The 16829-nt window shown below is 41.5% G+C and overlaps 1 long non-coding RNA gene across 1 annotated transcript in view; it reads right to left on the bottom strand.

The window, feature by feature from the left end:
• Window positions 1-14258, bottom strand: part of LOC121085028 — a 52969-nt gene extending 38711 nt beyond the window's left edge. The window contains exons 1-2 of the long non-coding RNA XR_005826929.1: window positions 14066-14258; window positions 11394-11542 (exon numbers count right to left, since the gene is read on the bottom strand). This is a non-coding gene — a long non-coding RNA (uncharacterized LOC121085028). The remainder of the gene's footprint in view (window positions 1-11393; window positions 11543-14065) is intronic.
• Between the last annotated feature and the right edge of the window lie 2571 nt (window positions 14259-16829).

Below are 16829 nucleotides of genomic sequence, written 5' to 3'. Positions count from 1 at the left end.
CCTGAAACGTAAACTATGGTTCAAATCAGTCTCAAAGAAAGAGAGCTGCAGGAGAGCTGCAGATATGAGGATTATGTTGAAGATAATGCAGACAACACTTTGTTCTCACCCAAGAAGAAAAGGATAAATATGGGAGATCTGCAAACTGCTACATCAACCAGAACCTCTGCATTGAGCCATTCCAGTGTTTTTCCCAAATATGTTGAGTAGCTTGATAATTATAACTTTTTCCTCAGAAATTACTTTAATTCTTGTTTAAAAAAGCAACAAAAAATACCCGTCAAAACAAAACAACCAAAAAAGCTAGCAAAAATAACCAACCATAATTTCACTTTGAAAAATTATTAAAAATAGTGAATCTACTGCTTCTCATGGCAGCCTTTTTCTAAAGCTCACAGCTAAGCAATTGCCTTTTACTTCAAGATAAAACTTATCTAATTTCATCTTTGGATCTTTTTACACCTTTGTTAGCAATGTTGTAATGCTCTCCTACCCTGAGATGAGCTATTTCCCATCAATATCTACTTACGCCTGTGATAAGATCACTTTCAACTTTGATTAATGGAGAAGCTACTGCTGCTCTCAGTTATTCTTGCATTTTACTGCAAAAACAATTGATTTTTTACCACACCACTAAAACAAGAAATACAACAAAAAAACCTGTTTCAGATCCAGTCAAAACAGATATTTTCGAGACAATCACAAGCATCAACACATTTTACTTACCATTTTGTTTAATCTAAGAAAACTTTCTGGTGCAATTTTTTGTGTTATTTAACATTTCAATGTTTTTCTGGAGGTTCTTGTTTGTTTTTAAGACAGTGTCTAAAGCTATGCTGCTCTCAAACAAAAAAGATTCATAGGCTTGTGTTGAAATGTTGAACCAATGTTTCACTATTTCCAGAATACTGAATTCCAGAATGATGAAAAGGTTTTTGTTTTTAACTTTAAATTTTCCCCTTGCTCTGCATTTTTCAAAACAATGGGGATGTGGAAGAATCACTACAGGGAATTTGTCAACTTTCGCAAATTTCCTCTTTCTCCCTTTAAATGTAATTTTTCCGAAAATGGTCTGATCAGTGTCCTCACTCTCTTTGTAGATAATAAGGAATTTTTAACACATCTACACTGTCTGACTGGAATATCATAAATAATCCTGGCACCACCCACTAAGAAAGTATGAGTGCAAAATATCAATTAGCTGGCTCATAAAGACAGCATTGGCCATCCTGGCACTGAATGTGGGAAAAACAGTATGTGCTCATGTAATCAAAAGCTGGATCACAAAGACCATGCACAAAGGGATTGAGTTAAGCCTCCACAGGCAAATACCTTAATTCTGTCATTTATAAACTCAACTGGCATTTCCTGAACACTTGACTTTGTAATCTGAATAGCATTAATTAATTTAGGGGTTGTATGTAACTAATGATGACTAATATGACAGACCAGTAATCATCTACCTATCATGGTGTGAAAGACAGATGCTTAGATAGCCACGTTTTTGACATAATTTCATCTTAATAACAAATAAAGCAGAGCGTGAGTCTGTTCTGAAGCTCACAGGGCTCGTAGTTAATAACATGTTGGATAACAGTCCACATCTTCTAATTTACACAGTAGCACATACCTTATCACCACACTGCCAAACACATAAAGGAGTATAGGTTCCAACCCTTGAAGATACCTTACACTCTCCATGGATTCTTATCTTGAACACAGCAACTGCCCCCTAAGAAAGGCCATTGCAGTTTTTCACTTCTGTACCACCCCGTTCAGGGTGCAGCGATTCATTGTCATCATCCACCAGACATGAGGTTAACAGTAGTGGGAGAATGATTTTCTTTTGGTGTGAACACTTTTATTTTTCACTGTTCCCATTACTTTAGCATTTTCTTCTTCTCTCTCTCTCTTTTTTTTTTTTTTTTTGTTTTGTTTTGTTTTGTTTTGTTTTGTTTTGTTTTGTTTTGTTTCTCAAATCCCTGTTTAGATGGATCTAAATGTTGCTTTTTTGCCGACTTGGTCATTACTTTGCCCAAGACATTTTTGAAGCTGCCAGCAGTTCCAATCTGTTAACAGTAGCAGCAGAGAAAGGTAAGTAAAAATAATGTCATGCCAATCACTACGGCACAAGAAAGATTATGAGCCCCAGCCAGAGCCTAAAGCAGTAATGGGAAATTGGCCTTAACAGACTTCTTGGACTGCAAAGTAAAAGCCAATATGGCTAGAGAGATTTTCTTAAAGAAGATTATCTTCCAACTCTTCATGTTAACATCCTTAGATAGTAAAAAACAGGGGAAATGAGATGACAGTAATCTTTGGAACATCCTAAGAGGTATGTTAACAAGTACTAAAGACATGCGTAAAATGTAACCTGGTATGTTTCAAACACCAAGAGTCTGGAATTACCATAAAGAACCATGGCAACAACAGGCAATTAATTCACACTTATTCAGATTACCATAGAAACTGGACCAACATGCCAGAAATTATCTATAATTTCTCACTCCAAACATTCAAGCGCAATCTATAATTTCCATAGTAATTGATTGCTTGTAATAACCACAGAAATATTATAAAGTCTCTATGAAACACTATGAATTCGTGACATAATGAAGGCCAAACATAATTTTAAAAGCCTGCACAGCTTTTGCCTGTATTATAGTATACTGCACAGGAGCAAAAGAACTTTTCATCTTCTCACATGGTACTGCAGGAGAAATTAACGCTATTCTGCCAGATGAAAAGGAAAATGCACTTACATCATGACAAATCACAACAAAATCTGCCCAGGCAGAGCGGAGCTGTAATGCGCAGTGCACAGCCCTCGAAGCATCACCTTGCTCTTTTTTTCAGAAAGTCCCCCTCAGCTCAGAGTTGAGCAGCCATTTTGGTGCTGAGGCTGTTTGTAGATTTTTTCCAGACTACCTATTGTTAAGGAAAACTAAAAAAAAAAAAAGCAAACCACAAACCAAAAAAGAAAGAGAGAGATCTCTGATCCCTAATGATATTATTTTCTTTCAAAACCTATTGCGCTTGCAGGTACCTCAGCAACAAGAGTCTCTGAGAATCCATGCGGTCAGAAAGATTGTCCTTGACTCCTTGTGTATGTTCATAGCTTTTTCAAACCCCTAAATACTGAAAATTCTACTGAAAATATTGTTGACCCTACTGTAAGAAATACATACCTGATTATAACCAGTACAACTAATCCTAAATAAAACATACTTGGGTACTATTTACATGAGTTTTTCAGTAGTTTCAATTAAAGTGTTGCCAGCAAAACCATTAAAACAGAATTTGAACTGATCAACACTACTAATAAGGGTGAGGATTTACTGATTCAGTGGTGTTCTGAAGGCATCAGACAGTCAGGACTGGAGCAGAAGTGAATGCAAATTATTGACTCAAAGAGCTGTGACAGGGAAGAACAGCCCAGAAGAGAAACTGCCTTTTCTGTTTTGACGCTACAGGAAGACTTAAGGATAACTGCTCTCCCCATGCTAAAATTAATATCTGAACATTTCTCCTCACCATTGCCATCAGCCCACAAGTCCGTTACTTATTTTGCATTACAAATGACATACTTCAAAGCACATGGAAGTCAATGGGAACATTCCCATTAACTCCAATTGCCCTTGAATCAATTCTTCAGAGCCGTTTCACACCAGTTGAGCTTCATAGCTTTTGACTGAGTTACTCCTAATTTACACTGGCAGTAGAGGTTTCTGTTGGTGAATGTGAGAAGCCTTGCACATATCTTTTCACACAACAGACAATGAAAAGACAAATAAACAGTTGTTGTCTGTAGGAAAATCAGAAAGGCAATCACCTTGTGCTGAAGATTTCCAAAACATGTTGTGAAAGACTCTTCTGTCTTAAAAATATGGCCAACTTGAAAGGGAAAGATCAGAGTATACCAGTGTCAAGGTTTTGCTGGACAAAGAGTTAGTGATAATTACTGAAAGTCACTGAAAAATTCAGAACTTGGAGCCCTGATTTGGATGAATATCCACTTTCAACCATTTGCATAATTCCTCAGAATTCCCAAGTGTTACCAATCAGGAAGCAAAACTTACAAAATAAGGTCTTGTATGCAATGTTTCCACATGCCAGTGGCATAATAATTTCTAAAAGACCAATTAGCTCACTCTTTCTTTTTTTTTTTTTTTTGCCTTCTTGGAAAGTCTAAATTTAGGAAGTTCACTGAAATAAAGGATAGAATCCATCTATTTCAAACTCTACTGAACATCAACAAAAAGTTTAGTTATTATTTGTTTAGCAATCCCAGTAGACAATCATACCAAAACAGCCGCGTTGACTGCTGCAATTAGACATCAGGTATCCTCGATTATAGATGAGGCACTGAATGACTTGGTATAAGTCACTTAGTGTGGCTGTCATTATAACATGCATTAGATGATGCAAGTAAATTGTAAATCATTTGTCACTGATTCTTGAAAAGCACTAATTCCTGGCTGAAATCACTAGAGAGTGATAGAGCACTGTACTTTTCATTGTACTTGAATGAGTTTTGGTTTGGGGTTTCCTTTTATTTACCCCACATCATATTTTTCAGGAAACTCAATACTGTCAGAAAGGTAAAAAATTTTCCAGGCTGAAAATGCACCATCTAAAATATTTAAAGTGAAATCTGGGCTTGGTGACAGTTATAAAGTTAATCTACTCTGATTCTTAGCCTTTCCCACCACCTAAGCACATCGCAACCCATAAGATAAACTGCTCTCAAAAAGGCTGTGCAATTTTATAGGTAACTTAAAATTCAAGACCTTCACAAGAACCACCTACACAAAGTACCACCTGTGCCTTCAGCTGTGCAACTTGTGGCACTTTTTACCAGCTGTCAGGTCCATGTGCACACCCCAGGCACACCCAGCCCCTCACAGCCATAGCCGAGAGGCCAGGACACCACACCATCTGACAGCACGCATCCAGCCCACACTAAGCAGACACAGACATTGTGGCCACCTGGGCTTCCTCCTGACAAGGCAGCTGAGATTCATGGCCCTCCTCTCCAGCAACTACAAGTGCCTATTCCCTGTTCTGAAAGGGACCTTGTCAGAAAGAAGCAAGGCTGGTGAAATATTTAGACACTAGATTAGCAGCGGTGTGGTTGTAAGGCAGCTGAAGAGCAGATGCTCAGTATGGGCAAATTATCACAGCCTAGCGAAATTTTTGACCCTCTGGCAAGGGTCAAATAAGGACCTGCTCCCAAAACTTAAGATTCAGAGACCCGTATGGTATAAACACACGTGATTTTATACTCAAGTGTTTCCACTGCAGCTGTCAGAGTATTATTGGTTTCAGTTTGATGTGCTGATGTCCTGAAACACCTAAGCAGAACTACTTTACGCATGCTTTCCACTAACATATACAAGTTGAATAAGTATTCTGCTGACTTCGCGCCAGGTCCTGGGTGAAGCTGGTAATTAAGAAAGACCATCACTCCTACTGAAAAGGCCTAATGTCATCTCCAGAAGAGGGCAGTGCTGGCTTAAACTAGCAGGACACGGGTCCCCTGAAAGCCTTGGCTGCAAAGGGCAGTAAATGTCTTAAAGCAAAAACTCCCAGTTAGAATATTGCAAAGATGCATAAAAAGTACCAGAATACAGAGGAACAGCCAGCAGAGCAATTCTGAGTGAGACACCGACTTTTGAAACATTTATCAACGTTCATTTTTGTCTTGAGATTTGGGCAGAAGCCGGATCTGTTTCTCACAGCCTTTCTGTCTTTCGAAAGCCCTAGATGGGTTAGATGAATTGCTATTTCTAGGAAAAGGAAAATGATTGATAGCGGTTGTTATCTCTCGTTTGATCTTGTAGAGCTCAATCTGCCTGTTCATTTTATCAGAGGCATAAGGAAGGGCTTCATGCTCAGAGTGACCCAGATATTACTCCCCCAGAGACCCAGAGAAACTTGTAGGAAGGAGCCCTTCATTCAGATGCTCCTCTTACCTGGGTAACTCACATGTAAAACAAGCAAAGAAACTGCACGTGTATAAAATTGACACTGCTTACAGAACTGAGGCCCCGGGACTAAGAACTGTAAAAGGACTGTTCACTTTCAAACAACAGAAAGAGAAATGACTTATGGGAATGGCACAGAAGTAACCTCCTACAAGGGTAAATAACAGACTTAAAGGTTAGCCTGCCCTTAGCAGATCCTCTGGCCTTCCTGACAGCCACCTGTCCTCATTCAGCAGAACCAATGGGCTTGTGAGGAGCTGTATGTGCTCTGCGCATCCTGAGAAGAGGCAGCCAAAGGACGGAGGTGTCTGGCCACGTGCAAGGCTGAGATGATGGGTTCATACCCTGGATGGCCCAGGCTGTTGTTGGCCTCCTTGGCTGTGAGCGATTCCCAAATAATGCATGGTCCTGTGGGTAAAGCAAACTCAGAAAACACTTTAAGAGAATGGAGTGATTCAAGCCCCAGCCAGAGCTGAAATTCATGTGAAATAGAGAGATAGGAGGCTGCTGCCAAGGATTTAAACAGAGCTCCGTTATGTATCAGCAAGAAATGGGTGCCAGCAAAGCGGAGGGCAATCAGAAGATAGCTTTGTCTCTGACAAGCTCCATTCCTGACAGGCTTTGACTCTGATCATTTGACATTTTAAAGAGCTTTTAGTTATTTCAGGTACAGGAGGTTATGAAATGTAATTATAGGAGCTGGAAGAGGCCTGCACACCAGATAAAAACTTGGCAGAGACGCTTTCATGCAAGAGGCAGGGAAATCGAAAGCTTTGTGCACATTTTAATGCAAAGAACAGGAGCACTTTTCAGGTCGTGCTTATGCCTCTGGACCGAGCACAAGGAAGCAGATTTCTGGAAGAGTTGTAAAAACACAGGAACTCAACCCAGAGCACAGCTGAGCTTCGGAAATGTGAACAATGGCTTCACACTGTGAACATGATAGAAATAACAAGATACTACTCAAAACAAAACTGAAAAACAAAGGCCACACAAAGCTCGATGTCAGGGCTCTGCGGGGGCTGGTGGCTCCCTGGGGCCAGGTACCAGGAGGGTTGGGGGCTCCCTGCGTGGGTCATGGCAGGGCCTAGCAGCCACAGCCCATCCCACCAGCACCTCCAGGAGCCGGGATGCGGGGTCAGGGGGTTATGAGCCCTTGTGCACCTCCCTGGGGATGGGCCAAGGCTGGGCTGGGACATGGACCTGCAGGTGGGGGAGCAGGGTCAGGCCCTGTGACAGGAACCAGAGTCAGGCAGAGCAAGGCGCCCTCAGGGCCCTGACACCGTGAAAACACGCAAAATTCAAGAAAATGAGAACCTCTACAACACACAAAGCTACTACCCTCAGAGTTAACAAAAAGCACAACCTAAGACAAGGACCAGAACTTGAGGGGGAAAAAAAATATTAACTACAACAGCTCATAAACATATTGGATGTGTGTCGAGCATGGATAAGAAGGCTGGTAGCATGGAAAAGTGGGCTACTGCTACCTAGTGAAATGCTCTTCACAAAGCAATTGCGGAGTAACAGGAGATTAACAGCAGTAACAGCAGCTGTCCTTTTAGAAAGAAAAGGCTTATTTACTTGTTTCAAATTTTGGCACACCCACAAGGAAACAGAGCATCAGAAAACTGGCCTGATCTGCTGTGTTAAAACTTTGAAGGGAATGAACTAGTTAAGAGAAAACAGTAGCCTGCTATTGAGACAGTGGTAGCAGGGGGAATAAATGTTCTCTTCTAACTCTAACATCACTGGGAAAACAAGAACAGTCTTGTGTCGGCATTACTACACTTTCCATTTCAAGCATTAAGAAATAGGCGCAGGACTGATAGAAAGTGAGCCCTCATCCAGCATCACTGCTCATTTCTTACATCTGTGTTTGTGTAGTGAAAGTCAGTGCTACCAGGTACTGTGGACTCCCACACAGTACCCCTCTCCAGCTCCTGACATCAACAGGAGCAAAAGCTATTAGCAATTTGTAGTCTACCATTAAATGACTGAGCCCTAAGCCAACAAATAAAGCTTCTATTTTTTTTTCCCACCAGCTGCACTGTTGGCTGACTCCTAGGAATTTTTGAGTTTTGCCCCTTATAAATATAAAGCACTAGGTATCTGAAAGGCCTTCAGGTATCAGAAAGGTATCTTCATTGCCTTCAAAATGCTTTATAATATCTAGTACTTCAGCATGGTTCCCCAAAAGAGGACCTAGGTATTCCTCGACTCCTTCATGTTAATGGTGTTCAGAAGCAGGCCTGTGACTAGCACTTCCAGGGCATTTTCCTTTGAAGGAAACAGGGGAACACGTACTTCCACAGAGTATGGATCAGTCTCATATAGAGGAAAATATAGGTAAAGGAGAGGGAGCGGAAAGAGGAATTTATAAAAGGGACAGTAAAGGGACTTAGTGTCTTCAGTCTATCAAGAAGATGATAATAGCGCTGCCCCTATCCCAGATTCCACTGCCAACTCTTACTGTTTTTGTAATTACACTTGCCTTTAAAATTATTTTTCCTCCTTCACTGTTATGGGAAAAATCCACATAAGCAACAAGGGAATAATTTGACAGTACATCAGGGAAAGAGTAAAATTATTCCATGCAAAAGTGCTTTGAAATACACAAAAGGAATGTAATAAAAGAACTGCAATCTCTTGGATAATCTGCAACATTAATAGACACAGTCATGCAGACAGAAGTGTGATTAGGTTTTTTTTTTTTTATTCTGGCACCACGCACCAGGATATTTGAGATTATCTCCTTAATCCACATACAAAACACTGTTTTCATGAAAATGATCTATTACCTAACTTTTTTCTTTCTCTTTTTACCTTATCATATTCCTTCTTTACTTACAGGCTAGGCATTCTATTTGTTCTTTATAGAGACAAACTAATTGAGCTAACAACTGAAATCTCTGCACATGCAACACAGCTGGGGTGTTATATCTGATTTAATTCAATCAATTCAAGACAGTTTCTTAGAAGAAAAAAATTTATCTGGAATTCTTTAATGACAATTTTACAGTACTGTCATCATACCGTAAGGGTGAACTTCATCTGGATCCTGACTGATTCTGAGGGCAGGGCAGTGCTACAAAGCTACAGCCAAAAGCAGGCTTTTCTAAATCGGCTCTTGGAAAACATCACCTATGCTTCATCTGGACTTCCAGCTTTCAAGAACTGGAGAGAGGTGGATATATGCTGTGGATTTACAAATGAAGCGGTCTAAATCCATTTATTCTGCTACTAAAACTAGTAAGAAGGCAACCAGTGATATGCAGTAGTCACAAGCAAGCAGGCTTTATCATTTCAAAGTGGAGGTTGACTGACAAAGGAAATATGTTGCTGGATAATTCACTAGGGCATGATTAATGCAAGACCTTCAGTAGATTTATCATGTGACAGACCCTGATGGGAAGAAGCAGTGGGTGGGAAGGGGTATATTGAATACAGTGAAGAAAAAGAGGAAATGCAGCATAGCACTAGCCAGGATTCACCCTCTTTGATTTCATTTTAGAAACAGTTGGACATAAAAATCCCAAGTCAGAGCTCTGTGTAGCAACCAGTCAGCTAGTCTGTGATGATCTGACTCACTTATGTAACAACATTTAAGTTGCTGTCCTAAATTACTTCTGCTGATTAAATGCCATAGTGCAGGTGCTATTCTGATTTACATCCATCATGTGAGGAGTGTGGCTTAATGCAGATGCCGGTGGTATTTACAAATCAGTAGCTGGGAGGGACAGAAAGGCAGCAGAACCTCAGCAGTCAATAGCTGGACTGCTTTAGTCACAGAGGATACACTCAGACCAGATGACCCTTTTGAAGCATCTCCTTTTACTGAGCGGGGAAATCCCCACACCAGTGAAGATAAATGGCTGACACAGGGCCAAGCAATCTGTGGTTACTTCTTCCATCTTTTGTCTCGCTTGCACAAGTACCATCAGCACCCAGCACTACAAGGGGCATAACAACTGAACTCATAAAGAGAAGAGGCACCTAAGGGAACCTCAAAGCTGCAGAAAAAGCTTTCCATTAACCTTTGCAATGGGCTTTCGTTCTCCCCAGTCAATTCCTCTTGCCACCACCCCTTAAGGAAAGCATCTGAATAATGATTAGTATTGCAGAAACGTCAGCATAGCTTGTATGTCAGGCACGCTCAGTACTTTTGCCTGCTAGACAGAAGTCAGATCTTGAGTCTGGGGGAACCCCTACAGACAGTGCCTGTAACTGCTGCAGAGCAGAAGCAAGTGACAGGACACAGAGAAAGCAGGAGGTTCTGGTTTCAACCTCCTCTACAATTTGGTAGCAGAACCTGTGACAGCTCTTGCTGCATTTAAAATCGGGCTATCTCAATCACTTATAAAACATAAAAGAGGCCAATATAAGCTCTGATGTGAGAATCTCCTACAGTTGGTAGCAGGGAAGATTTCTCAAGGAGGTATCCCTCTGCACTTGCTCTGCTCCTTATAGTTCTTTTCCTGAGAGTCTGCAGCTGGCCACTGCCAGAATTGGTGACACTGACCCACATGGACTTTTCTTCTGATCCAGCATGGCTTCTCCTGACATTCCAGCAAAAAAGTGGCTGTGTCCACTGCCCTCCCTACAGTACTGTCTCAGGAGGTATGCTCCTTCTGAAAAGAGAGACTTTGCATTTCACCCGGCTGACAACAAGCTTCATGAAACTGGGACAGTGACTGTGAAAACACTCTACCCTGCCAGACAGACTTGGTCTTTTTTAATATTTTTTTTCATCTTGGCTTTCCATCTGTTACAGTATGCCAGGAAGAGTAAAACAGGTTAAAAGTCAAAGTAAATCACACAAAAGAAAACCAGTCAAAGGTCAAGCCTTCCCCTATAGTCAGATGTTCTACAGTTAAACATGTTGGAGTACAATAAGCCACCCCAACAGCACTGGTTGAGGATCACCAGGTCAAAGAGACAGAGAAGCACCCTCATACCTCTGCAATCATTTTCTTCCACCACTGGCTCATGGCTGATAAAAAGACTAAACACCAAGATGTTAGAAGAGAAGACTTGATCTGACAGTGCAGTTGAAAGAGGATCTTAAATTCCACGCAGAGAATAGCTAGCAACATGCTGAGGTAACCGTTATGCCCAATACATCAGCATCATACATCGTAACTATCCCAGGGGTGAAAACCACTACAGCAGAAAACATATCGCAGGGGCCCTGAAATTCTTTTTCTTGAGGATATCTATAATGCCACAGTCAGTATTCCTGGGCTGACAAGAACAATAAAGGTTGGTAGGCTACCCCATTCTTGTCAATAAGAAAAAAAACCTAAGACCAGTATGAGCTACATGGATAGATTTATGTCCCCAGCCAAGAGGTGACTGTGAGAAGACTGCTTGGACAGCTGGTCTGGTAATGAGAAAACAACTGACCTGCAAAGATAACACTCCAATTATCATTCAGTATCTTTTCTTCCATCCTGAATGAGTCATCTGTATTTTCTCAAGTAGCTGTGTTCATTCTATGGTTATAGTCGTATTTTTCTTGTTAATTCCATCTCCCAGCTCATTTTGAATGATTTCTAGTGAGTGGGAAGAGCAAATATAACAAGTAAGCATTTTCAGAGTCTAAATGGCTGCTTCACCTGCAGCTCTCAGCTACAGTCTGCATAGAATAAAAGGTCTGCATCACTCAACCCCAACATCCAGCCTTAATCTTGATATATTACTGAGTTTATCTCTCTTACCTATTGCTCTGACAGAAACTGCTCATATATGAGGAAGAAAATGAGCAGAGCCCTGTTATATTATTTACAAGGTGTCAAAAAGACACACAAAGCTTTTCACACAAATAAGGAAGAAAGTTCCTGCCTTTGAGATTTTAGTCTAATCTTGAAGAGACACTGCCAGTGGTCCCAGTTTCAAATGGGCAGCATCACCATGTGTACAGACTGGTGGTATACACATGTGGAGAGCCCAGAGGTTATTTTACTGACTATCATACAAGGTCTAGTGCTTTCAAATTAGCGTTTCCGCATGCACATTTTCAGATATCAGCCTACAAACTGCACCTGATAACCCATATAAATAATGGAAGTTCTTTATGAAGAGTGTCTCTGTGCTTGACACAGTTTAAAACATCTTTCACAGTTTTTTAATAGCTTTTTGGTTGGAAGAAATTAAGCTATTTGTGTTGGTCTGTTATATTACTTATTTTCATAGTTAGCAATTCACTACCAATCAATAATGATGCTGTTTTCCAGGGGTTACAATCTCTAAATGATGTTCATTGACCTTACCATGAAAAGACAGAATGGCTTTTTGGCCTCAAAGGGATTAACCTGTGGTGCTCAACATGCAGCCAGCTTTCTGTACAGCCTTAAACTGTACTTAAGCAGTTTCTGAATACCACTGAATTAATAAGATCAGGAAAAGTATCTGAGGGTGGAAAATTCTGAGAGAAGTACAGCCCAGCTTAAGAAGCCAAGCATCCATGATGTACAAGATGTTCAGATATCAGCCACCAAAATTATTAGAGAAAAGTGGAAGCCCTATGTTACAAGGGAACACCAAGATTGCCTTGTTTAGCCTAGAAAAGAAGAAAGGGAAAAAGGCTGGCAGGTGGCAGAGCTGTTTTTTATGAACACGTGAAACATTGTGAGCATGAGATAGGGAAAAGAACTATTCAAGCCAAAGAGCCAGAGGCTAAAGGTAATAAATAAACTTATCCTGCAAATCAGACCCGGCAGTGCATTTTGATTCGCGACCAGCCTTCTAACGGAAGACAGAAGAAAGAGAGCAGGAAGATCTTAACTACTTTTTAATGGAGATTGATTAGTTTGTGGAAGAGACTGTATGATGCATTTGCACCCCAAAAGTAGGACTTGATGATCTAGGGCAAGAGGGAGTCTCCTATGACCCTACACAGTTTAAGCCACAGGGACTGGGGCAGAATTTGAGCAGTGTGTTATGACACAGAGTTGTAAACCAAAAAACATGCCTGACACAGTAATGACGGCTTGTGATCCAGCATGCACTTAGCCATGAACAAGGGGTTAAATCTTGATACAGCGATACAGCCCTCTGCTCTCCCTTCCACTTGTATCCTGTTCGGAAGAGCTAATGGAGTGGTCAGGAGGTAGGAGTATGCCACTGGGAAGGTCAGGCTCATGGGACTGGGCTGACAAGTGCCAGGGGATTTTCTACTGTAATTTCTATTTCTTGTCAGAAACAGCTGAGCAAAACACCTTGCTGTCAGGCTCTGTGTTTTCCTGCTAAATCACTCCTTCTCATGTCATTGTGAATGGATTCAGGAACTCAGATAATACACCTCAGCAGTTTCCCTCTTCACTTAAAACTTATCAGAGAGAGCAGAGGGCTGTACAGATAAGCCAACAATACATCAACATCTAAAGGAAAGATGTACAACAACGTGGGCCGAGTCTCTGTAACTCAGTGTAGCCCAGAACAGTAAGCTTAGAAAAAGTTGCTCTCCTCTTTGCACAGAAAGATAAACCCCTAGATTTGTGCTGTTGCTTTTTAAATGCCCCCAGGATAAGTAGCTTGCCACTGTGGACAAGTGGGGGTCAGAGAGATTCCACAAGAGATTGAAAAGTGTGTCTCTATAACGTTCAATGAAAAAAGACTGGTGTTCCTAGAGCAAAGCAAGACTAAACCGCTGAGTTTGCTGCAGTGAAGTCAGTCTCTTTTCATCCACAAAGGCTGGACAAATGGAAAAGGTGACTTCTAGCTTTCACACTTAGAGGGTGATCTGTTACCCTTCCCCAATCACTATTACTGTTTAAGGGTGGAACCTGGGGGTTATACCTGTTGTGACCCTTATCTGTTGTATACTGCACTTCAAACCCAGAACAACAGCTGTCTATATTATTTGGCTTCACAAAATCAGACGTAAAAGTTGTTGCCACTATCTCTGCTCTTTGGGATATAGACCATATATTAACAAGGATTAGTGTCTCATTAGCTGGAGCTGATATTTTCCCTACAAGTATTCCAGTCAGATGTTGCCGTGGCATCCTTGTCTTGGTATAAGCAACCAGAGTACCCGGGCTGTTACAAGCAGTTTCCCACAAAGCAAAACTTACCTCACAACCCTTGACCAGCAATTTATACACTGAGTCACTGGATCATAATCTATAGTGTTAATTCACCCCCCCCCTCACCACTGCACATCTGCTCAGGTTTCCTCCAAAATAACCTGCTCTGGCCTGTTAACCAGTTACAAAGCTCTGCCCTCATATGGCCATGGTCAGTGGCAGACACACACGGGAGAGTTTATCCAAGATGTTAGTGGGCAGCTACCTATTGCAATCCAGCCCTGCTGAGAAGGGGTTATCAGTGCAGGCTGTCAGTCAGCACAGCAAACACCACCCGCCCTGCTGAGAACAGGTGAACACCGTTGCAGGCTGTCAGTCCGCACAGTAAAAAATAGCAGTGCTCCAGGCTGCACCCTCAGCCATTACAACTGATGGGAAACAAGAGGCTATGACAAAATTTTACAGTGAAAAAATATCAGGCTCTGCTATGTCGTACCTGCACCACCACAAAAGAGACCAGATCAGAGCAGTGTTTGTGATCCACAGCAGTGCAATTCTGTTTTGTAAGCGATGAAGTCCAGGAAGAGAAAAGGAGACTACTACTTAACTACGTTGCCAGAGGATGGTTAAAATGCACCAGTACCTTTGAGGTAATGGAAGAAGGACACAGGAAGCCATGTGGCTTGTGGACCCCAGGGGAAACGGACACAGGCAGCAGGACAGGTCACAATTCAGTGGAAGATTCACAATTCTTCAAGGAGATGGGGTCACAGTCAGGGTGAGGTTCTGGGCTGGACTGTGAAGAAGATCCAGGAATCAGTATTTGTTGGATCAGCAAAACTAGTAATAAGGACATGAAGGCCTGCTTATACTTACTCTCTACATTAGGCGATGCAGCAATGGTGATGGGCACGTCGTCCGGCTCTTGTCTGAAGGAGAAAGGACAATACATAGGCAACAGCGCCCTCCACTGGGGCAGTGAGGCTTAGCAGGTCTGTAGCTGTAAACATGGGTTCATACCGCATGAAGTGGGAGAGAAGCAAAGCACTCTCCACACCTTTTGATCAGTTACTGGGTCTGTGGACGTGCCCCTCCACAGGCACTGCACTGGCTTACGAAGGAGGGTGGGATGTAACTCACTGGAGAAGCCAAGATCAGTCCTTCCCACAGAGGATGGGAATTGGGGCAGACTTCCCCCTATCCCTTTTTTACTTCTTGGTTTCACTTCAGCATAAAAGGTTCAGTCAAGCCACCCCTACCTTAGTATTATGACCATTTACACATTGTTGTAAACAAAAGCAAGCTTCTGCTTAGCAAATACCTATTACTCTTAAGAGGCTGCTGAATAGCTTCCTAGTAGATAGTTACACTGAGAAGGGAGGAAACAAGCTTTCCTCCCCTCGCCTTTCCTTCATGACAAAATTATCATATACCCCACTGCAGCTGTAGTGTTGGGGATGTTAGGCAGAAATAGCTGCCCAGCAGAATGAAAAGTCTTCAAAGACCCACCTAGTAAGAAATAGGCACTCGTCTAGATAAAGAGTATGAACAGCCTTTAGTTGGTTAAATGAAGAGGTGCATAGGTATCTAAAGAGAGGTCATGAACAAAAATGTCATATCCCTAAAGCACTCCGACAAGGCCTTGAGAGGAGTTATTTGGACGTAGGCAAGACGCCAAAGAAAGTGGTCTCCTGACATGAAACAAGTTCTGATGAGTCAGGAAAGCTATAAGGTCACACGAAAGCAGTGATGAAAGCATCTAAAGGCGGCTCTGGTGGAGGCCAAACTCAGCAGAAGCCCTGCAGGGAACACAGCACGCTGCTAACTGTTTTACTGTGAGAAGCAGATAGCAGACCACGGCCTTGAATATCTTTCCAAGCAAGCCTAAAGCACCTTCAACCCACCAACTGACCACAAGAATGGAAATCTTATTTTTTTTACTGATATTCCTTAGACGCCTCTGAATTTCCCTGATGGGAGAGTGACCCTCCTTTCAAAACAAATTACAGTAAATTTCACTTGTATGAAAACAAAAGTGTCAGCAAGACTCTGGCTGTGTTTTTGGACTTCCCATATTCACTGTATGAAAACATGTAAGAAAACAATAATAGCTGTATTTTCTTAAATACTTTTAGACAGGCTGTTGTTTTGGGGAGAGTTGGAAGAACACCATGATTCAGTACTGGTAGTGTCATGGCATATAAATAAAATTCTCACCGAGAGCATAACAATCGCTTTGTTTTGATGTGCACAGCTGAGCAAGAAGTCATCACCAAAATAAACCTGTTTCGAACGCGCCAGAAATGGTTTTGTTTCTTTTCTTTGTGCTCTTGGGTCGTATTCACTGCTGGTATGAGAGAGTATAATTGTACTGAATTCTATGGCATGCAATCTGCATAGATCAGAAATAATATAACTATAAATATCCATTTTCAAAATATCTGTTGGTTTAACTCGTTAGCCTTTTTTAACTCTGCCTAAATATTTTTCGGTGTTCATGATTTTGTTTATAGTCATGTGATGAAAATCATGAGAAGCAGATGAGTGCAACTCTACCTCTTTGTGGGAGAGAATGTGAGTTTTTATTTGCGTGTTTGAATAAAGATCTGCTTGGAAAGACAGAGTGACTGAAACTTCTTATCAAAGAGGTCAAGCTATTTTTGAGGTGTAAAGTCAAGTGTATATAATTAGCAGGGAGCAACAAGGCATTTGGGTAGAAACCTCCCACTGTCAATGGGACTCTAGATGCTTGCAAAGCCCCCACTTCCCATCCCTTTCCCAACAACTGCATAATCCCCGCGGAAGTAATGAT

This window comes from Falco naumanni, chromosome 3 (genome assembly GCF_017639655.2).
Source record: "Falco naumanni isolate bFalNau1 chromosome 3, bFalNau1.pat, whole genome shotgun sequence".
NCBI classification, from domain to species: domain Eukaryota; kingdom Metazoa; phylum Chordata; class Aves; order Falconiformes; family Falconidae; genus Falco; species Falco naumanni.
This window is presented reverse-complemented; position numbering and strand designations above follow the sequence as displayed.